The 24,531-nt window shown below is 48.3% G+C and overlaps 1 long non-coding RNA gene across 14 annotated transcripts in view; it reads right to left on the minus strand.

Annotated features, from left to right (window-relative positions):
- Window positions 1-1,463: 1,463 nt before the first annotated feature.
- The window catches only part of LOC125535338 (uncharacterized), a 31,312-nt gene continuing 8,244 nt past the window's right edge, over window positions 1,464-24,531 (minus strand). For 4 of the 14 annotated variants that reach the window (XR_015615653.1, XR_015615652.1, XR_015615656.1 and 1 more), the window contains 4 exons: window positions 23,996-24,313; window positions 23,131-23,452; window positions 22,897-23,033; window positions 1,466-1,846 (listed from right to left, as the gene is read on the minus strand). This is a non-coding gene — a long non-coding RNA (uncharacterized LOC125535338). Of the gene's footprint in view, window positions 1,847-1,998; window positions 2,088-22,896; window positions 23,034-23,130; window positions 23,453-23,995; window positions 24,325-24,531 lie in introns of all 14 variants that reach the window. The other 10 variants (XR_015615659.1, XR_015615657.1, XR_015615658.1 and 7 more) reach the window with 6 other exon arrangements.

A 24,531-nucleotide genomic window follows, 5' to 3' on the forward strand; every position in this document is an offset into this window, starting at 1 on the left:
GTTGCTCATCATGGAGAAGAGCTCGTCGAGGGAGACAGGCACGATGCGGGCGTCGAGGGCGGACACCAGGGGCTGGTAGTCCATGTCCAGCCCATGGAGGATGTAGGAGACAAGCTCGTCATCTTGCAGAGGCTTGCCGGCTGCGGCGAGTTCGTCCGCGAGGCCGCGCATGTGGGCGAAGTAGGTGGCAACGGACTGGTTCCCCTTCTGCGCGTTGATGAGGGCCGTGCGGATGTTGTTCACCCGGCTGAGAGACTGTGACGAAAACATGCCCGCCAGAGCAGCCCAGAGCGCGGGCAACGTGGTGATCGTGGTCACCTGCACAAGAACCTCTTTGGACAGATTGTTGAGCAGATAACCAAGTACCTGTTGGTCCTCCCGTACCCAGATTGGGTGGAGAGGGTTGGGCGTCGAGGACTCCTTCCCGTCTTTGTCCTTGGTGACGAGGAGTCGGGCCGGCTTCGGTGTGGTGCCGTCAGCATAGCCAAAGACACCGGCGCCCCGCAGCTGCGACACGATCTGGGCGCGCCACAGAACATAGTTCGTGCAGGTAAACTTCTCCGTGACCTGTTGGTTGAGGTTTGGGTGGGAGGAGCCAGAGGAAGACATGGCTAGGGCACTAATGGCAATGAGATAGGCTAGATGAGATTGGAACAGGAGGCTCTGTATACCATGTGCGATGCGGAAACGTCTTACCCATCGAGGGGGACGTGGTACGTGTTATATAGGGGATTGCGAGTCCCTGATATGCGTACAATTCTGTTGGAGATACATAACTTGAGGGAGAAGAAGTATAGGAGATAAGATGCATAGTTACAACCGAATACAGAATTTAAACTACCCATGCGGCTATCTATCTTATCTATCTCCTCATACATATCTCGTTTGACAGATTGATCCATTTCCTGAAGGGGAGCCGAGTTAGCATGAAGTGAGGAAGAGGATGACACAAGATATTCTCTCCAGGTCGAGTGGAGAAGAAATCACAGGACTATGCAGAAGAAAGCCGAAGGAGCGGGCACAATAAACGGAGATAGGATGGGACCGTGTTGTGCTGAACTGATCATAGTACTTCAATTTGCTTGTTTAGTCAAAATTTAAAAAATGAACTTCAAGGTCATTTTTTGTTCAAGGTTATATTTTGTACTGGTGCTATTGTTCAGTTGAAATTTTCTGTTCAAGGTTCAGTTGTGCATTTGATGCCATTTTTGAGAGACTTCATGTGTGATGACTGATTTCTTTGGATGATTTGTGTTGTACAACAGTCCACCATCCTTCGTTTTCCTGTGCACTGGTTCTAGATCTTAAGCTGCTTAGCTATTATTTTGAAATAATTTGAACTTGCAGAAGCGATTCTCATGTGCTGAATATCCTTGTGCCATTTTGGAACCAGAATGTAGAAACATGTCTGAGTCACCCTTAAGAACCTTTTGCCTCACATGCATGTGCAACAACAAAGACCCTTTCCAAATATCACCAGTTGTTGAACAATCTGTACAGTAAAATAGGGGACAACTCTCACATATTCAGCGAACATGAGGTAGCCACACATCATGTTTCCAGGCACCGCTAGATTGTACTAGTAGCGGACCTAGGGCAAATAATTTGATGTCGGCGAGACAAGGTAACATCAACATGAGACAAATGCACCAAACATAAACCTTAAGATTGACCGCAGTTCAAACTGACGCTGAAAAATATTTCTTTATTATCTCAGACCAACGTCTAGCTCCAAATTCTTCCAGACCATCAATTCGTTCAAACACCTCTTCGGTTGTCCAATGTGGTTTATTTGTTCTGTGTCCACCGATTCAGCCTCACTTGCAGAAGGTGCATCCTGGATGCCCTGTTTAAACAACCAATGGCATAAAATTATTTGGCCACTATCCGTTGATGGATTAAGTACAGATGAAAGTTCTGAGCTTAAAAGGGTGCACAATATGAAGAAAACAACAGATACATTTGTAGATATAATGAACATGTCTGATTTACACACACATATGATTTCTGAAGTGTGATTCATGTCAACTGAGGTTCAAATGAAGCAACCAAAGCTGAGACACCACCAACCTTCCAGCCATCAAATCCTGAGTTCATTGTTCGCAAAAAGAAAAAGAAAATCCTGAGTTCATTGATCAGATGCAAAGCAACACATTTCTTGTCGTCGTTCAAAAGAGAAATGTGAAAAACATTTACGACTCTAGCTAGCCACATAGTCTCATCTTTTCATTATTACATTCCTTCACAAACACTCAGACAACGGCCACTAAACTCAGAACCAATCCATGGTCTGATCTCCCTCTCCTTCAGGCGACTAAAAGGGCGTGCCATTGCATAAAGCCCAGGCTCGGCTAGTAGCAGCAGGGCAACGACATATGCATCAGTGCTGAGCCGTTTTGTTGGTGAGCGTGAGGGCATGACACATGGTGTGAGATGCCAAGGGTTTGGAAGAAGAAGTTCAACTTCTCGTATTCCCCTCCCCAATCGGATTGGACAGCGATGATTTTGGAATCAAATTTACGCTCAACAAGTGCTTGAAAATTTTTAAACACTTGGAAAACGTCGGATCTTTTCTTAAGAAGATAGATCCACAAAAACTTGCTATAGTCATCAATAAAGCTTACGTAGTAAGTGTGCCGACCAACAGAACTAGGGGCCGGTCCCCAAACATCAGAAAAAATCAATTGTAATGGTTGAGTAGACACACTAGTAGAAATTGGATAGGGGAGCTGATGACTCTTAGCTCGCTGATAGGAATCACAAATAGTTTCAACATTGCGCTCACCAACATACGGGAGCTTATTTTTCCTAATAAGTTTTTCAACTAAAGCAAAAGAAGCATGTCCTAAACGATCGTGCCATCGTGTTGACGAGAGTTTGACAACACCAAAAGCCTGTTTATTGAATCTTGTGCGCTCCGGAATCAACGGGTAAAGCCCTCGAACACATCTACCTCGATAGAGGATTCTCTTCGTGGCTGATCCTTGATCAAAAAGAAATATGGATGAAATTCGAGAAAAACGTGATTATCAAGAGCAATTCTATGAACAGAAAGAAGGCTTTTATTGGCACTAGGAACATGCAAGATTTTCCTAAGATGAATTTTTCTAAGGGGGGTATGAAAAATTGAGTGACCAATGTGGTTAATCCTCATACCTTCACCACTAGCTGTGTGGATTTGATCCTTGCCACAATATTTTTCCTTCATTGTCACCTTTTCAAGTTCATTGGTGATGTGGTTGGTGGCGCCACTGTCGACGTACCAGTTGGTGTCGATCCCATAGGAGCCATCCGCAGCAGCAGCAAGTTTGTCCTCGTCTTGGTGCCGACCTGATATGAAGTACTATGAGCTGAATATGCTGGAGGAGTTGGCAGCTAATCTACAGAAGTTGCCGGCAAAGGACGTCCCAAGAAAGTCCAGCATGGAGTCGTATTCACTCGCAAACCTGCCAAAGAAGGTGAGTGTTCAAAACCGATACCTCTTTTCTGATTGTCATTATTTGTATGACTAAGTCTGACTCCAATTCCTTCCCCTCCTGCATTCAAGGGATTCGTCTCAATGCCTCAACTCCCCAAGCACATGGTGGGGCTAGATCATTCGGTGTTGCTCGATGCGCTGTGCCGGCAGAGACGAGGAAGAGGAGTCCGCCGTAGGTTCCACAGCCGACCCGTAAGGGAGCTAGGCAGCGGATGACAATGATGAGATGACGAAGCCACGTTGCGCTTTCAACGGGTCATGAAGAGGGACCGGGACGAGGAGGCGTCTGACTCGTGGGCACTTGCCCCAACAACTATGCACGAGCCGAATTGAAAGAAGTTGCAGAGCGAGGCCACCGCTAGCATGACCTTATCCCGGTCCCTACCACAGGGCCATGCACCCCGACTCGATGCAGGCCTCCTCAACCGTCTGCTTACACCAAGGTGCGGGACGCATGCCGTCGGGAAGGTTTTTCCTGGGAAGGCCATCTTGACTCTGCTTCTTTTTGCTATTGGATCTAGTGGTTGAGGTTTGGACCTGGCGTGTTCTCACTACTTTTGTAATGCCCTCGGGCCTTAAAGGAGTCTAACCAAAGGAAGAGGCGTCCAGCCCAGCAGCCAAGCTTGGCCGAATCCACCCACAACACTACCAAGGTGTTAGGCGGAGACAGGTGGAGGCTCAGCGGGGCAAGGTGTTGCCCCGCCACCATTGACAAGTGTGCCAACGCTGGATGCGTCTGTATCTTCTTCATCATCGGTCACCACATAGGAGCCAATGACGGCAGTACTAGAGGCGAAGCCACAACGCTCCCTACCGCCCTACAGGTCCAACCAAACGAAGTCAAACGTCATGGAGACGATATTGGACTCCCGCTCAGGGCCTGATGCATCCCTGGATATGGCATCAATGTCGACCACCAATCTGGGCGCAGCCACAAAGGACAAGGAGTCGACCACGAGTACAGCGGCGACCCTTCGTTGATTGTTGCGATGTTGTCCTCTAGCTCAAAGGATACCAGCGCTAGTCACCAAGGACGTGGAGCCGGCAGGCCAAAAGCCTCCATCTATGAAGGATTGAAGGGTGGCTCATGTGTTGGAGCCAACGTCAGGCCCTTCTCCTGCTGCGGTTGTTGTCCCATCCTCCTTACCCACCGCTCCAATCCAAGCCCCAGGTTCCATTGAGCTGAACGAGGGGAATGGCAAAACGAGAGTGGTGTCATCTTCAGGACGGAGGGAACAATGGGGAACCGAGAGACGGTGGTGGTGCGGCCGTCGAAGGCAAGCAGCATGGATGACCCGACGTGGAGCGGGAAGTGGATCCACACCTAGCTGACCTCCAAGCCAAGGTGAGATCCTTGGAAGAGTCAACCATTCGGCTAAGCGACACGATGAAGCCTGCAATGGAGGTTAATATATTGTTATTTGAATTGTTTTTGGTGTTCAAACTTAATGTGGGTACTTTGGGCAGTGCACCCACAAGGAGTAGCCCCTCCAATGATGTTATTTCTTGCGATATGTTGCTTAGCCGGCTCCTTTGGAATGGAACTGGTCCAACCCATTCCTCGCCCTCGTTCTCGTGTTTGGTTGGGACGAGAACCGGAATGCCTTGATTCTTGGGAAGGGAATATTCTCCTGATATGCCGAACCAACATGTTCCTCCAAATTGGAGGAACCACGTGGAACCGCTCACATCTCTCGTCTCCCTCACAGCCGCCAGTGCCTCCTCTCTTCCTAACGTCTCTCTTTCCCTATCCTCGGCGTTTCTCTCTCTCCCTCTCCACTAGCTCGTCTCTCTCTCCAAGGCGACTGGTTTAGCTACCATCGGCAGGGGCGTTGGGCTAGCTACCGGCAGCGAACTAGCTGCGAAGAGGATGTGCAGCACTAGGCTAGACGCGCTAGGGCCGGAGAACTCTTCGACGGCAGATGGGATCAATCCTGGGCGTTGTGGCGGCATCAGATCCATCATCATGCCTATATATATGCTAGAGGGAACATCATCATGTCTATATAGCATCAGATCCATCCCATTCTATCTCCTCAACCGAACACCAAGATGAAACCATTCCATTCAATCCCATGCCTCTACCAAACATGGGAATAGAACTATTGGAACCATGACATTCCATTCTACTTGGTTCTTCAACCAAACACATCCTTGGTGTCTGCAGCCACCGTGAATGAGATCGCCCACCTTTGGAAGTAGCTCACCAACTCCATCACCATGGAGGTAGCGAAAGAGAGGATGGAGGTAGAGCAGAAGGAGTTTGAGGACCAATTCAACTCGCCAGTGAAGCCACTCAGGAAGCGGAGGCGCTCAAGAAGGTTGTTGAGACGCTGACGAAGAGCACTGAATCCCAAAAGCCAACCATCTAGGAGCTCCGGGGAACACCCTACTCCAGAAAGGTCTCCATGACGACATGAAGGTCAAGTTGGATGGCCTCCGCAACCATTGCATGACCTAAAGGAGCAGAAGTCATACAAGGGAATGGCTAAGAGCTTGCAGCAGGCCGTCCAGAGGACCCAGGAGAGAAAGCCCACACTACAGGCCAAGATCCAATGGCCCGGCAGGCGATGGAGGGTATGTGTGCGACTCTTGTCGAATCCTTCTAGAATTTTCGCTTTGTCTGATTTCTTTGCATATTGATTGACTGTAGATGCATTCCTAGGCCTGGCGAACAAGGTGAGTTAAGCTGTGCTCCACTTTCAGAAGTTCAACAACCCGACGCTTGAAGCGCTCAATGCCTTCTTGTCATGTCGTCAACAAGGATGAGATCATGGCCCTTCCAGGTTGCATGCGCCAAGGTGTCGAGTTGCTGAAGATGGCGAAGGCGTCGATGCAAGAGGTGTGCGCCACCCTCTGGCCGGACGAGCAGCCAACCACCAGCATCTTTGCCCTCTCAAACAAGCTGAAGCAGGCACCTTTCGAGTTCCCCGGTGGCAACAATCGGTTGCCTACGAGGGCCTTGGATGGTGCTAGCATTACTGGTGTTGCACCATCCGGACGCCAACGTGCAAGTTGTCGACTAGTCAACGTTGGCCGATGATGAGGGTGTGGTTGTGAAGGTACAAACGCCTTTTCCCATCATCCAGGCATATGCCTTCCATGTTGTCAAGTACTGCCCCTGGGAGCACATATAGAGTAGATTAAAGTGTAGCAAGGAAGGCCCCCAAAATGCTGAGTAGAAATTGGAAAAGCTACTGCTAAGTTAACACTTGAGTTTGCTATCTTCTCCATTTTGTTTTTGTGCCGAAATCCTTTGATGTGCAAGCTATCATTCAGCTTTTGCTCTTGCCAATCAGACAACCGAGTTATGGATAACGGTCTATTCAACAAGGAGTAAAAAAGGATGGCGCCTCCACCTCCCTAACACCCCACCCCGCCCCTCCGGTGATCTCCACCCCTAGCCACTACTTTCCATACCCTCTCCGGTCATCTCTTCTTCGGTGTTCTCTGGGCTTCTCGTGGACTACCATCTTGGATTGCTTCTCATATGGGATATACCTTGGATCTGGATTGTTCTCCTGGTGCGGCCTTTGCAGAAAAGGTGTACGATTGCTATAGATCTATGATCCAACCCTCAGATGAGTCTGGGCATTTAACCATGGTGGTTTCATTCAGCCGGCACTCTTTTCGTCTAAATGAAGGTGGCGGCCACTTGGAAGCAGCTATTGGTGGTTATGTGATTGATCTACCGGTCTCATGCATTAAGGAAAGGGTCTTCTCATTCAATGTTTCGTGCAAGCAGGTTGGTTTTATCATTCTTGATCTTCGGTCTTACTCTTACCCGTAATTCAAATGTTTTTTCCATCTTTGGGGTCAGGGAGGACCCAGTTGGGTACGTGAGTTTGCCATTTGGAAGAAAGAGTGTGATGTTGAATGGACCATTATTAGTCCTTCTAAGCTTTCTTTTGCACAATTTGAAGGGTATACTGCTTGCAAAGGTTATCGCTTTACGGTTACAACAACAAACAACAACAAAGGCTTTAGTCCCAAACAAGTTGGGGTAGGCTAGAGGTGAAACCCATAAGATCTCAGCCACTCTATGTTGTCCCAAGCCCGGGTGAAGGAGGAGGATTGTGATAGGCTTGGCAAGCCAACGTGAAAACTCAGCCACTCTAATGGAGATGAAACCCAAAAGAAAGGTTATCGCTTTACGGTTGTTCAAGCTAAAATTGATGGATGTCTTATGGCCGGCTATGATCTTCGGCCTTAGGAACGTTTGTCGATTCCTCCTTGACCGTTGGTCACTCATTAGAGAACGAAGGCAAGCCGCACATCACTTTTGGTTTTTTCCGACAACCTGATCAGCCTTCCCTCGTGATTGGCGGGAACCCTTCCATTTCAAACCCCGAGTTCTTATCTTGAGACAATGGTTGCCTAGCGTTGTTCCCGTCCCATCTATTCAACAAGGAGTAAAAAAGGATTGCCCATCGTTGGTCTGTATCTCAGCTTGATGTTACGGATGCCTATCTTAGTGGTGAGCTGCGTGAGGAGGCTTACATGCATCCCCCACCTAGGTATTCTGTTCCTAATGGTATGGTATGCCATCTTCGTCGCTCTCTCTATGGCCTTAAGCAAGCCCCTCGCGCCTGGTTAGCGTTTTGCCTCTGTGGTGACTACCGCTGGTTTTTCAGCAAGTGCTCATGGTCCAGCATTGTTTGTCCATCTTTCAGCTCGTGGTCGGACTCTTCTTCTCTATGACAAATGACATGATCATCACTGGTGATGACCCCGAGTATATTGCCTTTGTGAAGGCTCGTCTTAGTGAGCAGTTTCTTATGTCTGATCTTGGCCCTCTTCGCTACTTTCTTGGGATCGAGGTCTCTTCTACCTTTGATGGCTTTTCTATTTCCCAGGAAAAGTATATCCAGGATCTTCTTGCTTATGCTGCTCTTACTGATGAGCGCATTGTTGAGACTCCTATGGAGCTCAATGTTCACCTTCGTGATACTGATGGTGACCCCTTGCCTGATCCGACGCGTTATCGTCATCTTGTTGGGAGTCTTGTCTATCTAGCCGTCACTCGTCCTGATATCTCCTACCCGGTCCATATTCTGAGTCAGTTTGTCTCTGCCCCCACTTTGGTTCACTATAGTCACCTCCTTCGTGTTCTTCGATATCTTCGGGGCACGATCTCTCACCGCCTGTTCTTTCCTTGATTCGGTTCCTTACAGCTTCAGGCCTATTCGGATGCTACCTGGGCTAGTGATCCCTCGGATCGCCGTTCACTTTCTGCTTATTGTGTTTTCCTTGTTGGTTCTCTCATTGCCTGGAAGACGAAGAAGCAGAGTGCGGTTTCACGTTCGAGTGCAGAGGCTGAGTTGCGAGCTATAGCTCTTTTGACGACATATGTGAGTTGGTTACGGTGGTTACTTCAGGACTTTGGTGTTTCTATCACTACACCTACTATGCTCTTGTCTAACAGTACAGGTGCTATTAGCATTGCGCGCGACCCTGTGAAGCATGAGCTCACCAAACATATTGGTGTTGATGCTTTCCATGTGCGCGCTGGTGTGCCGGATCAGGTTATTGCTCTTCAGTATGTGCCTTCCGAGTTACAGTTGGCGGATTTCTTTACGAAGGCCCGGACTAGAGCGCAACCTGGATTCTATCTCTCCAAACTCAGTGTTGTTCATCCACCGTGAGTTTGACGGGGGGTGTTAGAGTACTATATATATAGTCATGTAGCCTTTTGTATTTACCCCATTGTATAAGGGGTTTTCTGCATATTTCTTGCACATGTACATGTATATATACTGGCCTATGGCCCTATGGGAATACAAGGTGCATATTCCCTAACAAGAGGGACTGAGAGAAGAATGTAACCTCGCATGGGGGTGGTGTGGCGCCACCGCCGGTCGCCGCTCGGCGGCAACAAAGTTGGTGGCGGCCATGGGTGGGGTGGGGGGAGTGAGGCGTGCCATGCGGTGAAGACATTGAGAGCACGGGTCACGGCTTGATAGAGAATAAATGAATAGAGAGACTCAGCTAGATGCCTGCGTGGCATTGGCAGCTGAGTTGGCATGCCTAGTCAGCTTTGACTTTGGTCGAAACTAGTTGATTAGCTAAAAGATGAAATCAGGGTTGTGTTTTGAACTTTATGGTAAGTAGAGGGTGCATTCCGACCATTTTCGAAGACGAGGGTTATAAATCAAACCGAGTGGTTAATTTGGGGTTAAAATGTGGTCTTTTCTCTGCGGAAGAAGATGACCGGGCCCAAACGTATCATCACTGTCTGCGGCAACCCAAATCGGTCGTTCCTCATTGCCACCACTATGAAGCTGGCGTAGCATCATGAAGTACATACTCTAGATCATGTACACCGACTCTTAACAACACTTCGAAAGACGAAGCACAACTGCAAGGTCTTCGGATGGTCGTCTCCATGGGATTCGCCATCTAGAGGTCCAAGGTGATTCAAACCTGGTTATATCCCATAGCAACAGCGATTTCAATTCCAAGAAACCAAGTATGGCGGCCTATTGAAACGCCGTCATACACACGTCCGTCTGGTTTGAGGGCTTGAAGTTTCACCATGTCAAGCGTGGAAGCAAATAGGTTGCCGATGTACTAGCTAAGTCGGGCGCCTGGCGGTAGCCTATGCCTGAGAATACTTTCCTCGAGCGGTTGTTTAAACCATCCGTTAAGTGGTTGGACGAGCTGCAACCGCCCAAAGAAACAGGGAGCCCAGAGCCCAACATTGTCGTCCCAATGACTATAGAACCAGATGATGTCATAACTAGGGGCTTGGAACTCGAGGTAACTCGTCGACTCACAAAATCATGGTTGTCATCGCATCATGGACGGAACCCATCCTCGCTTACCTACTGCAAAAGGAATTTCCCAAGGATGAGATGGAGGCACGTTGAATAGTTAGACGTGCCGCTTCATACGTCGTCCACAAAGGAGAGCTCTATAAGCGCATCGTTACTAGGGTTTTCCAGTGTTGTATTTCTCCCGAGGAAGGATGACAACTCCTACACAAGGTTCACGTTGGCATGTGTGGTCATCATGCAACCCCTTGGACCTTGGTAAGCAAGGCTTATCGCGCAGGCTTCTACTGGCCCACGGCCAGGGCCGACGTAGTTGACTTAGTCACAACATGCACAAGGTGTTAGTTTTTTGCCAAAGCAAGCCACCTATCGGCTATAGCCCTGAAAACGATCCCGATAACCTGGTCGTTTGCGGTTTGGGGGTTGGACATGGTTGGACTTCTCCATAAGGGAGAAAGCGGCAATAAATACCTGCTCGTCATGGTCGATCAGTACACAAAATTGATCAAGGCAAAACCGGTAGCTACTACAGAAGTTGGGGCAGTTATCAATTTCATATCCGGGGTGGTTCATCGTTATGGCGTGCCTCGGAACATCATCATGGACAACGGGTCCAATTTTACAACAGACGTGGTCAAGACGTGGTGCAGTAAGTACAACATCAAGCTTGACCACACCTCCGTCTACCACCCGCAAACGAACGGGTAGGTCGAACAAGCCAACGGGCTAGTCCTCAATGGCATAAAATCGAGGTTGGTGCAATCTTGGAGAAGGCTGACAAGAAAGGGGTCAAAGAACTCGACTCCGTCGTCCTAACCGCTCTACAGACTATGCACCGGGTTTTTTTGGTGTATCCCCAACGACATCATGCATGATGCTCCTCGGATACAACAATACGAGGAGCGAGAGGCGGAGGTAGAGCATCAGGACGACTTGGACAGACTAGACGAGGAACGAGATGTGGCAGCGGCAAGGTCGGTCATATACCGGTAACAGCTTTGACGTTATCAATAGTTGGGAGGTGTGAAGTCGGACGTTCAACATCGGAGACATTGTCCTATGACTTTATTAGTATAAAACAGGGAAGGGCAAGTCGTCTGCACCATGGGAGGGCCCGTTCATCATCGACAAGGTCCTCACTAGACGAGCATATCAGATCCAAAAAGCAAAAACACGCCATCTGGGGCCAAACAGATGGAACATTGCCCTGCTCCGTCACTTTTATAGCTAGTTCTATCTTTTTTTCTCCTTTCTTATAAATTATGATTTAGCTCGCTCTTCACTCTTTTAGTTAAAATTAAATAAAGATTGCTCCTTACGTCTCCGCCAATTTAGCTAAGGGTTGCACGTAGACCTGGCCATGGGCAGCCCGACAAGGACGGCCCGACCTGGCCCGAAAAAGCCTGACCCGGCCCTACCCGACCTTGTCCACAGGCCGGGCTCGGACCCACCATATTAGCAATTTAACGAAGAGGCCCGGCCCGGCGGGCTTTTACATTGTTGGGCCGGTCTTGGGCCTGATTTTGAGGCCTGACGCCCGTGCCTGGCCTGAGTTTTCTGCATCAGGCTTGGTTAGGCCTGGCCCAAAGCCCGGCCCAGCCCGAGGGATGGCCAGGTATAGTGGCACGTGAGTACCTCTGCGATTGTGCCACCAGTTCTAACGGTTGAGCACCTCAGGTGTGTGAAGCCAAACGCTAACTGTCACAATACACAGAACGAGTCGACACTATGACTATAGTACTTGACTTTAAGCAAGCCATTAAAACTCGCATGGGTCTTCAGTATTCCCAAAGACCACGATGAGATGGCTTGGCTTCGCCATCTGAATCCTTCGCCAGACTAGATAATGGTTGTCTATGGACCCCTAGCATCCGTCTAGGGGCTACACTTGCCCTATAGCTCTCTGACCGTTCCTTGTCAGCCTACCCCAAAGTACCGCTACATCGGCCAATGACTGACGTCGGAAGCACTCCAAGTTGGTCCTTGTTGGCCAAGGAGGTTGAAGCCCAAAGTCGCTTAATACTATTATACACAATCAGATCACATTGAGATGTTCGTAAAGTCGGCTCCTCAGCCGCTAGAAATACCTCTTTCTAGGCTGAGTTGGTGTGAAAAGAGTAACTATACCAGCCTCGAGGAGGGTCCTCAAGTGGCACGTCGAGAAGGTAAAACCATTCTTCTTCCTAGTTCTTGTTCATCTCCTCAGATAACTACATTGCTCCGATTACCCTACAAATAATGAAACCGTCGCAATTTAGCAAAGCGGCGTCGCTTGTTCGCAGTTGGACGCAGAAATATTTGTGCCATAGACCAAAGTATGGTATGCAGCCGACAAAGGCCCCGCAAAGCTCAATGTAACACGCTATGTGGAGGATGGAATTCGGCGATAGGTAATGTAATTGGAGGCAATAAAAATGGAGACCCCTTGGGAAGGGGTGAATTGGAAAGCCTAGACCACGAATAAGAAAAGAAACAAAGCATACCTGCTCGTTCTCTTAAGGGTTGGGACTGGATTCCTGAGAAGTGGTATGACCAATGGCGATGAACCCCGAACGAGCATATGCGACCTCTAGTCACGGCAAGAAACCCACATCATAGAGCCAGTCCAGCTGGCCCTGCTATGTTGTGCATGACTTCCACTCCCCCTTGGTTGCAGCCGCTGCTTGGGAGGACGAGGCGGCAGCACTACCCACGATGATAGATTGTCTCTGCTCCCGACCGCCAGCCTTGTGGTGCGGGGAAACCTAAAACTAGGGAAAAGCGAGGGATGCAAGACAGAGGGCTTAGGGCACTAGAGCTCTAGGAGGAAGACGAAGGCAAGAGGCGGGACAAAAATGTAATAATCTCCTCCCCTATCTCCTCCCCTTTTATAGAGGGGAGTAGTAGCACGCGAAGCAGCAACAATATATCCGCCCCGCATGGCAATAAACCTCCCCGCTTCCCTTACTTTGGGCGTTAATCACGCATGGGAATCAAGGAATGGTTGTTAATTACCACACGTATCGATGCACATGATCCCTTTTTTGATGGACGTGACAACGGTGGGCCATCGACCCACATTCTGATGTCATGTTGACCATCAAGTCAAGAGCGCCACGTGGCTAGGTTGGCCCATTGATAAGATTGATCCGTGCTGATAAAGCCACACTAGATCATCGGTAGGTCCCGAGCGCAGGAGTACTTCACAGCTAAGGAGTGATTGCACGGGGATATTTCCGACGTGTGGTTCAGTACAGATACGCTCATACGCTTTTCAAAGGCCGAGGTGGTCCTAAAACACCTCAGATAAAATCCGACAACTGAAACTTGGGTACAAAAGATGAGTTTATTGAACTAGTTTTGAAGACTGACGGCCGATGATGAAGAACAACTCGGATGAACCGAGGCACGTCCAGACTTGAAGACCGGTTCAGGAGCTGCTGACTGTGTCCCGACTAGGGGGTCTCTCACCATGTCATCTCTCGACCTCGTGGGCCGAGCCAAGGATCCCCCATGTCAGTTCAAGAGAGGGCCACATCAGGTAGCCAATGGTAATAGAAGTTTCCCGAAGACTTGTCATATACTCCAAGATGCAGGAATCGTCTACAACTCGTTCTCCTTGTGGGTAGTCGACTAGGATGTAGGGACCCTAGACCCCCCCCCTCCCCGTATCTATCTAAACCGAGTAGGGCTCATAGAGGACACACAACAATCTTATGGTAGATCATCTGTACTTTATACTGCCTCCAAAAGCAATAAAGGCAAGCAGGACATGGGTCTTTTCTCTTCAGAGGGCCTGAACCTGGGTAGAACCTGGGTAAACCCTAGACACTTAGTCTGGTTCCCCCTACCAAAGATCTGTCGGATTTAGCTTTGTCAGTAAGGACATGAACAAGACAATTGAGAGATCTAAGAAAGGACAAGGTGGAACAATCAGAAGACATATGAATCCAGAAACCACGGTTATGTGCCTGACTGTGTAGGTGGTGATCGCTCAGTGCTAGAAGCATCAGTCAAAGAACCTACAATACCCGTCAAAGAACTTGAAGTCTAATAATATCCTATCAAGGCAATGGTTGAGGGTGTCAAAGTAGAAGCATATGTGCTAGAAGAAGATGCGCGCGCCTTTTTGCACTTGTGCTGGTTCTTCAAGAAGCAATCAGACTCGGAGTGACCATCCTTGCTGAAGTAGCCACAATGAGTACAAGAGTGATCCTCTTCACCCCCACGAGAGAGCAGGGGTGGCGGAAAACTGGAGTGGGAAAGAGCTAGTGCAACTCAAGTAAACCAGCACCACATAGGCGAGTCTCCTTCGCACGAATCTCACAAAGCGCCTTCATAAGTGAAATATGGCCATGAGTTAACAGCTAAGTGTGACAGCTTTTTCCGGACTTCTTTTGCCTCTGCTTTGAATTTGGAGTTTTTGAATCAATTCAAATGGACTTAAACACTTGGGCATGTCCTTGATTTTCACCCAAGTGACCCATCTATCTCTTAATCATCATTTCTTTCTCTGAAAAATCCCAAAATAACCCAGGGAAGAAAAATATTCATTTTTCTCTCTGAAATCCAATTCAGAAACTTTTGCTCCAAAGCAACCCCCATTTTTCTTGCTCCCAAAAATCTAAGAAAATTCTCAAATATTCTTTGGACCTTGGCACACCTCCTTGAGCAAAAATATTGCATAACTTTTCGGAATATTTTTGCTACAGAAAATCATTTCTGTTCTGACCTGAAAATGCAGTTTCTACAACCAGTATACTTTTCCTTGATCCAATGAGGCTGATTTTTCCTGAGCCTCATTACCCTCCTAAGAAAAGCTTAACCCCAGGAGATTTGCCCTAATCTCATTCTAGAAGCCATCCACACTTGGTGCCCAAGTTTCTGTCCAGAAACTTACTGAGTAGCTCTAGTCTTATCTGGTCGGCCTGGCAGTGTGCCATCTCCTCTCTTAGACCTAACACTACACGGACAACACACTAGACATGGTTTGGCATCCTCTGGTCACCATTTTGGCATAGTTCGCGTGGTGACCGCGTGTGGACACGGCCTTGGCAACGCGTCCGATGCGCTCTGCGCTGAGTCCGTGCGCCTGTTCGTCTCAGAGCTCGCCAACGACTGCCGCACCGCGCCACCGTCTTCATCTCATCACCCTTGACCCCTCTCTGCCGCTCGCCGACGCCGGAGCAGCCGCAGCGAGCACGGGCACGTCACGGCCAAAGCCACAGTGCGCCCGTGCCCCTGTTTTCTTCCCCAACCGCCTCTTGTGCTCGTCTTCGAGCTTCACAGTGCCCGCGTGAGCTCTAAAGCCTTGCCCCCTCCCCGCTGGCGCTCTTCGTCGCCGTGCGCCGCTTCCAGACCCTTCCGGCGGAGCCGAGACCCCCTCCCTCCTCTGCCTATAAATTATGACCCCCTCCAGCCTCTTCGAGCACTCCAAGCCCATCACCCAACCTCAACAAACCTATAGCACAGCCGCAGCCCGGCTGGGCAGGCCTCTAGCCGTCGTCCCCGACCCGAGCTCGCCGGCGATCCCTACAGCTCCTCCTCATTCCAGTGCCCGCGAGCTCAATCAGCTCCTCAGGCGACTCACTAGTGGCCCACTGGTGCCGTCCGAACCCGTAGGAGCCCCTGGTGCAGCCCCACATCGCCGTCTTCTTCAATTCCGGCGAGCTCTGCTTTCTGCAGCCGCTGTAGGAGCCCTTTCCAACCCCGTCCGTCTAGCCACGCCACGGGTACAGGCAAGTGCGCGAGCGTCTCCTCTATCCACCCATCCCTCTCGATTTGGCCGCCGAGCTCTCCTCGCCGGAGAAAGCGCCGCAAAGCGCCGCCCGTCTCTATTTTCTCTCTCTCCCCCTCCCCCCCGACCTGACGTGTGGGGCTCGTTGTCAGCCTCACCACTCGCGCCCGAAGCGGTACAAGTGGACGCGTATTCCAAGAGGTTGTTTTCTGTACCAAATTGTTGTGTGTTGCCAGAAGACTTGATCTCTGGGCTGTCAATGCAAGGTAATCTGGTTGCTCTGAGCCGGGGTGCGACACTCTAGAGACGAATGTCACACATATGAATGCACATGAAGGCAATGAACTCGATGTACTTAGTACCATACAAAATCACCGGGCAACAAGGGATAGCGACATAGCCTAACGAAGAAATTGTACCTGTTTTACCTAAACCTAATCAGCTAATCTGCTAAATCAACCGAGACGTCCAAACAGGCATGACGGCGGCGGCTTGGGTCAATGCTCAATCCCAATCAAATCAAGAGCACAATCCGATCCTGATCAAATCAAGAGCACAAGAGGCTGCCTCGGGCGACACGTACCACAAGAGAAAAGCGGTCAACGGAGGCAGAACGAACGGGTTGACATAGCCAGTGGTCAGATGGAGCCAGCGGTCTGGTGGAAGGGGGGCGGCAGATTAGCGGGAAGTGAGGTCAGCAATTGACGGATCGTGCAAACAGGCGGACATTGCAAGACTTGGCGGCGCGAACGAATCGGCAGGTGGTGAGGTCAACGACCGGCGCGATGTGCAGATTGCAGAAGAGTTGGCAGGCGGCGGACTAGTCGGCAATGTGGGGGTAGTCAACGACATGGTAGCATTGACAGAAGATGCACGCGAAGGAGAGACATGACGGCCACATATTAAAAAAATATGGCGGCGCGAGATTGGATCAAAACAGCACAAGTTGCGCATGCTATTTTTTTAGCTAGGGCTCTAATACCATGTTAAGAAATATGCAACTTGTATTTCCACGTGGCCTTCCGCCACACTTTTGGACCAAGGGTGTTTTCACTTCCACCTATCTCATCAATATTCAACTATCTGCTGCTCTGCATGGCAGCATTCCTTTTGAGTGTCTTTTTGATCGCTCTCCTGATTATTCGGTGCTTTGTTTGTTTGGTTGTGTTCCAAGCGGAAGATTGGAGAGACGCGGCTAATTGGTCATAGCGACAGTGACCTCATTGGTGATAATGACACCAGGAAGAGCAAGAGTGGCATGATGCTCTTCCTTGGTGGTGGCGCTGTCCTCTTGTGAGGCAAAGTATATGGCTACCACATCTGCCGCAACACAAGGACTTGGTTGGCTCGGCTGCATGAACTCCATATGAGAGAAGTTGAGGCAGTCGAGCTATTGGTGTATAGCAAGTCCGCCTTGGCACTAGCAAAGAACCCAGTCTTCCACCAACGCATAAAACACATACCATTTCATCAGGGACTTCTTAGAGGATGGGAGTGTCAATGCCAACTACATCAACACTAGAAACCAACTCACTGACACTCTAACGAAAGCATAGGGCGGGTGAAATTCCATGAGCCGCGTGCTAGAATTAGGATGGTCCAAATGAATTCAAGTCTGGTTTGCAAGGATTAAGGGGAGAATTGTTAGAGTAATCCTTGCAGCAGTCAGTGAATGAGTCAATTGTTCTTCTTAGGTAGTAAGCTAGTGAGTCAAGTATGTGTCCTAGGCTGTTAGTCAGTCGGATCAAGTCAAGATGTCTTAGGCTGTAAGAAAGCCACTGAGGTGGTTCTGTACTAGTTGCTTTCAGCTATAAATAAAGGGTGAAACCTAGCCAGTAGCATCTATCACAGCCCAGAATAAAGAGTCCCAATTAGAGTTACCTATGCTCTTGCTAGTTGCTATAAACAGCAATGCCATCACCAAACCCCCTGACAGTGTTGCTCAGCAATAAGGGATTTCTATGGACCAATGCAGCGACGTCGGCATTCGAGAACAAAAGTAGGTGATGACAACCATCCTTGTGCTCACACTTCCCGACTTCAGCCAATCGTTTAGTGTTGAGACCAACGCCTGTGACACAGGTACCGGCGCGGTGCTCATGCAACATGATCACCGCCTTGCTCGGTCACGCTCTGGGCGTCAACAACCGTCGACTTACGTTATACGAGAAGGAAGTCTTGGCCATGATGATAGTCGTGGATTGCTCGCGACCTTACCTGCAACGGGGCAAATTCACTATCCTCACGAACCACATGAGCCTTCGTACTCTGGGAGAACAACACCTCGGGTCCGCCTTGTAGCGCAAGCCCGTGGCCAAGCTTGGTGGCCTCCAATTCTGTTTGAGGTGCCAATGGGGCAAACAATACGACGGTGAATTCTCTGTCAACATGGGTCATCCGCTCACGATGACCGTTGTGTCCAGCTGACAGCACGCATGGATTCAAGAGGTACGCAATTCCTACACCATGGACGCCAATGCCACTACTCTACTCCAGGCACTTGTCGTGCGTAGTCTTCAAGAGGAAGGATACAAACTCGACATCGACAGGATCAAGTTCCACGATGGACTATGGATTGGTGATAATGTCGTGTTGAAAACTATGCACATCGGTGAGCTACACACTTCGACCATGGGCATCCACGCCACTTACATCACCCTTAAGAAGATGTTCTTGTCGGGCAAGGAAGTACATGTCGAGGAATTTGTCAAGCAGTGCGCGGTGTGTCAATGGGCCAAGCACGAACATGCACACCCAACCGATACTCTGCATCCGCTGCCAGTGCCAGCATGCGTCTGGGGCAAGGTCACCATGGACTTCATCAAGGGGATCTCACGCTCAAATGGTGCCGACATCATCTTCATGGTCATTGGCCGCCTGTCAAAGTACGCATACTTCATTCCCCTGCATCACCGTTTTACTGCTCCATAGGTAGCGCACATTCCTCGACACAGCGATCAAGCTCCCCGGCGTGTCGGACTCCATTATCTCGGATCATGACAAAATCTTCATATGCTCATTCTATCGCGAGTTGTTCATGCTCATGGGCACCAAACTTCTATACACCATGGCCACCATAATGCAATCGGACAGTCGTTGTTCAAGGTGTGCTATGAAGTCAAACCAAATTATGGCATGCAGATTAATCTCTTTAATGCCAAGACATCGAAGTTCCTCTAAGAGCACGCATTGAAGCACCAACAGTTTACATACATGCTCAAGTCCCATCTTATACACGCCCAACAACACATGAAGCATCAAGCCGAACTTGTCGCACAAAATGTGAATTCACCGTCGGCGACCAAGTTATCCTGGAGTTGCGGCCGTATGTGCAATTCTCGGTCATCAGCCAGCCATCCTGAAGCTTGCATACAAATTCTTCGACTCGTACAAGATCCTTGCTCGCGTTGATTCTCTCGCTTACAAGCTCGACCTACCACCAGACAACAAGATCCATCTCGCATTTCATGTCCCGCAGGTCAAGCCCTTCACGACGGATCATGCTCTGGTATTGACACAATTGCCTACTCCATATCTCATGGTCGATGATTTGCAACCTCAGCAATCCTCGAGCATTGCCTTGTCAACAAAGGGAATTACTGCCATTCCACGGGCGCTCATGCACTGGGCTAGTTTGCCGCCAACCAGTGCCACCTAGGAAGGCTACCACATGCTCCGACATCATTTCCCCTATGTGGACATTGACGGTGGGGCACCATCTCAATGAGAGGTGAATGTCACGCACTCCCCATCTGCAATCTAGGAAATGCCAGAAGTGGAGGCGAACAGCAGAGATAGACGGCAGGAAGGAATGCATGGGGAAGAAGAGCGAGATCCACAACTAGCAGAGGAGACTTAGTCTTGGTTAGTTGTGTGTGTGACAGTAGGGCCCATGACCAACTAGGTGATTGTCAAATGTAGTGTGAAGCGTTGTGTATTGTTCACGTGATATGAGAATTCTGATTTGCTCACCTCTCTTCTATGTGTCCCACCTACCTCTCATTTCTCGCCTCTGATCCCTCTCTCACCTGCTTTTTTCCCCTACTATGCGATCCTAGGCCGCAGTCGTTATATTTGGTGAAAGACTTTCTAAACTCATCGCTAAGAATGACGAATACAAAAATGAGAAAAAGTAGGAATTTCATAATGAAAGAACAATGTATAATGTTAGAGTTGCATATATTTAGTCGTGTACCCCTTTGTATTTTTCGCATTCTATAAGGGGTTTTCTGCATATTGTACCGCACCTCTAAACTGGCCAACTGGAAATATAAGTTGCATTTTTTTCTAACATGGCATTATAGCCCTTGATTTGTTTTCACGAGCCACTCGTGCTCTTCGGATCAAATCCCATCTCACACCGTCGTTGCAATCTTCCCCCAATCGCCTGCTTTTTGCCAAGCCGATGCTCCTCCTCCCACCTCGTTGATGGTCATCTTGCGCCTATAGGTCAACGCCCCTACATACCCCAAGCAGGTGGTCCGCAACATGCCTGTTGCCAACCACATGCCGCTTCTTCCATCCTGCTATCGCCCTGTTGCCGCGCCTGTAGGTCATCGCTCCTGAATATCCCAAGTTGGTGGCCCGCGGCATGCCTGATGCTGACCACGTGTTGCTTCTTCCATCCTGTTGTCGCCTTTGCTGCCACGCCTGTAGGTCAATGCCCCTGAATACCCCAAACAGGTGGCCCGCAACATGCCTACTGCCGAAGTGTTGCTGCTTCCATCCTGCTGCCGACCCTAAATACCCCACGCAGGTGGCCAGCTGCTCCACCCCATCAGCCACCCCGACACCCAACCAGGCAATCTGTTGTCAACTCGCCGCTCCGCCTCGCAAGTCCACCCCACCGCCTACGGGCTCACGAATCTGCCCCACTAGTCCTACCAGTGACTCCTCGGCCGCCTCGCTAGATCTCGTGCAAGTTGTTGCCTCCTGCTGGTTACATCGCCGCCCATCAAATTTGCCCTCCAGTGTTAACCTTCTTGCTCTTGGATCGATTACTTAATCGATTAGGATTGTAGTGTGCCGCCACTGACTGCCTCTGGTCTCTAATCTAGATCGATTGACTTGGTGATAAAAGGAGGAAAAAACAGGTACAATGTTTTCGTCGGGTACACATCTCCCTCGATGTCTGCTGCCTTTTGATGGTATTCCCTATATTGATCTCGTCTCGCACATGCACCGTCTCGGTGCTTGGTGCTCGTCCGTCTGTGACGTCGTCCTCTTCGGCGGCCTCCACACATGGTGATCATCGCTCTACATCGACTCCTATCGCGACTTTCACCGGTGTAGTCGCACTACATCGACTACTCTTGTGATTTTCATCCAGTGTTGGTGCATCTGGCTACATCAACTACGCCTCACACACACGCCTTCCCTTGGCACTTGGTGCTCGTCTGCATGCGACTTCGTCCCCTCAACCGATCTCTGCAGACAATACTAGTCATGGTACACTACCTCCTCTCGCAGCTTCCACAGGTAGTGGTGGCCACTCCCCTTTCAATGTTGCTACATCTACTTCTGATGTGACCTTCACTGAGCAAGAGATTGTGCGCCTTTGGTTCTTCCTTGTAGAATGCATATACATCGACCTCTTCAGTTGAGCCACCCATGACTTGGCAGGAGATTACGCGACTTTGATGCCTGCTAGCTACATCCTCTGGTTCTCCACCGATAGGTTCTGCTGGTTATGTTATGGACTATTCTAGCATTGTGAGACCACCTTCTACATAGGCAGGTGCATCTCCATGGATTCTTAGATACTGGGGCATCTTTTCATATGACTCATGATTCATCCACTTTGCCTTCTATTAGACCCCTCGATTCGCATGTTCATGTTCTTACTACTGATGGAACCTCCCTCCAAGTTAATGGCCAAGGCATTCTTAGCACTTCGTCATTTCATGTTCCTGATGTTGCTCATATTCCTCAACTTACCATGCAGCTCATATTTGGTGGTCAGATTGTTGACTCCGAGTCCTGTTCTATTCTGGTCCGTCACACTGATGCTCTCCTTAGTGCTGGCCCCCGGCGCCGTGAGTCGCAAGGTCTCTGGGAGCTTGAATAGCTTCATCTTCCCTCCATTGCCACCACCACTAGCCTCTCGGCCTCTGTTCCCATGTTCCCCTGTCCACCAGCTCTTTTCAGAAGTGGCATCATTGGCTTTGTCACTTATGTGGCTCTCATCTCCCATACTTAGTTCGACGTGTTCTTGGATCCCTCTCCAACGATGACTTTAGACTGTCAGGGTTGTTGGCTTGGTAAACTAGTCCAGTTACATTATCCTCATAGGGATACTATGTTTCAACGTCCTTTTGACCTTGTTAACTCTGATGACTAGGGTCCAGCTCCCTTTGACTTGAAAGGAGGTCATCGCTACTATATTATCTTTACAGATGATTTCTCTCAACACACCTAGATATATTACATGTCTTCTTTGTTTTATGCATATTGTACCGCACCTCTACATGTATATATATTGGCCTATGGCCACCTGAAAATATAAGTTGCATATTTCCTAACATATACGAGAAAAATGAAAGGACAATGTGTTCTTCAAGAAAACTAGGAGGTTCTCAAGATGACGCGTACTCTATGTAAAGAACCACGTAATGATTAACATTGCATGCTACAAAGTAGCACATGTCCTACAAACCTCGCAAAATCCAATTACAGAGCAAACAGCCTAGCAAAGACAAGCAAACCACATACATGATTCTAAAAAGTGAAGTACAGATCTATTCATGAACACAAACAAAATCACACTATAAAGGAATTGTATACTCAGTAAACTATAACTCCCTGACAAGAGTCATAAGTCTAATAGGACAAATGTACATACATGTTGTTTGCATTTTGGGTAATTTAAGTGCAGCGACATATTAGAAAACATGAAAGCATGTTCAAAGTCAAACTGGCTAAATACTTACCTTCCATCTGGTATGGCTGAAACCCACTGAATCAGCATTAAGAAGATCATCAAGTTCATCAAGCTCTTGCTTTACTTGCAGAACCAACTTACAGATGGTTGCATCATTAGTGGCACTGAAAACACATTTACATCTCTCTGCAGCAACAAGGTCTGTCCATTAAGTCCCACTTGTATACAGTGTATGAGCATTCCCAACAATCCAAAGACAGAACGTGCATGAAAAAGCATCCACCTGATAATTTGTAGAATCGGTCAGACATACTTTGAGCAGCAATAAAACAAGGGGTCCCGAATAAATTGATGCACGCCTTGCTCTAGTAAGAGCAACATTTGTTCCTTGGTTATCAGCAAGAAATCCTACAACTCCTCTCTTAACAGTTGATAGTATTGATGTATCATCTTCTCCTTGGAAATCATCAATGGACTTCACCCGCACATGAAAGCCATCATATGTGTCATATTTTTTGGCAGGTCAACTTTTAATTACATCAACTTGAGCAATATATGGAGAGACCGCGGACTATGCTGAGCCCTTAGGTCTGTCCTTATCCAACCTGCAGAAATAACTTATGTGGTATGCTTAGTGATCTTTAGGGATCAAAGTTTGGACAAGGCTAATGAAAGCATGTTCTTCAGCAAATTTAAGTCGATTCTATATCCCCGAATCATTGACATATCATTGCTTTTTCACTATGAAGTCCGGAAATAATAGAAGTTACTAAAGTGGGTTCATAAAGTGGCCAACAACTGTAATACGGCATAATGTTTCACGTTTCATGTCATCTACCTAATGTTCTCTTTTTTCTAACTACAAATGTAATATTTGTCTACGAAAGAGGGCAGTAGAATTGAAATTTCATAAAGCTTGATTGATGCAATACCATATCATGAGATACAAATAGAAATCTGGACTCTCAACGTACACTATTGTAGTGAACACATTTCTACCAATGAAGATTATAAAGTATGCAGTCCAAGAACAGCAGACCACGTAAACTTCTAAAGATCCAATGTTATATTAGCAAGGTAGCTTCATAAAAGAAAAAATAGAAAGGATATTAAGGTTAAAGGAAGGATAGAGTTCAGCTTAAACATACATTTAAAGATGGAATGGATTAGTTGCAAACAACAGCAACTTCAACCATGTTTCTGCGACTGCTTCCTGTGCCCTCTTTGTCTTCTCTTCCATCAGTGACATTTAGAAACGTGTAGCTGACAAAAGGGAGGCATGTGTAATCCTTATCACAACTAGGAGACATGACAATGGAACCATCTAAAATCTTCCTCTCATAGCACTTGGAAATAAGCTGATAGAAGGATTCATGTGATACTAATATATTCAACAAATGTTTATCAAATTTGAGCATAACCAATCTCTCAAATAAACTTGTCACGAATCCAGCTTCTTTGCATACCTAGAGATGAACTATGAAATGTAAGGATTAAGATCATCAAAAACAGATCAATAACAATGAAACATAAAAAAAGATATGGCTGTTACATTTTTTTCAAAAGTTTATCTTGTTGATAAATGCAACAATGACTAAGAAATGAAATCAAACAGTACAAAGAGGGTGAGGCAAAACCATCATTTGCTTTTAACCATTGCACTCAGCCGACAGTCTTCTCCTAC

The sequence above is a fragment of the Triticum urartu genome, chromosome 2A (assembly GCF_056163025.1).
Source record: "Triticum urartu cultivar PI428250 chromosome 2A, HENAU_Tu73, whole genome shotgun sequence".
NCBI classification, from domain to species: domain Eukaryota; kingdom Viridiplantae; phylum Streptophyta; class Magnoliopsida; order Poales; family Poaceae; genus Triticum; species Triticum urartu.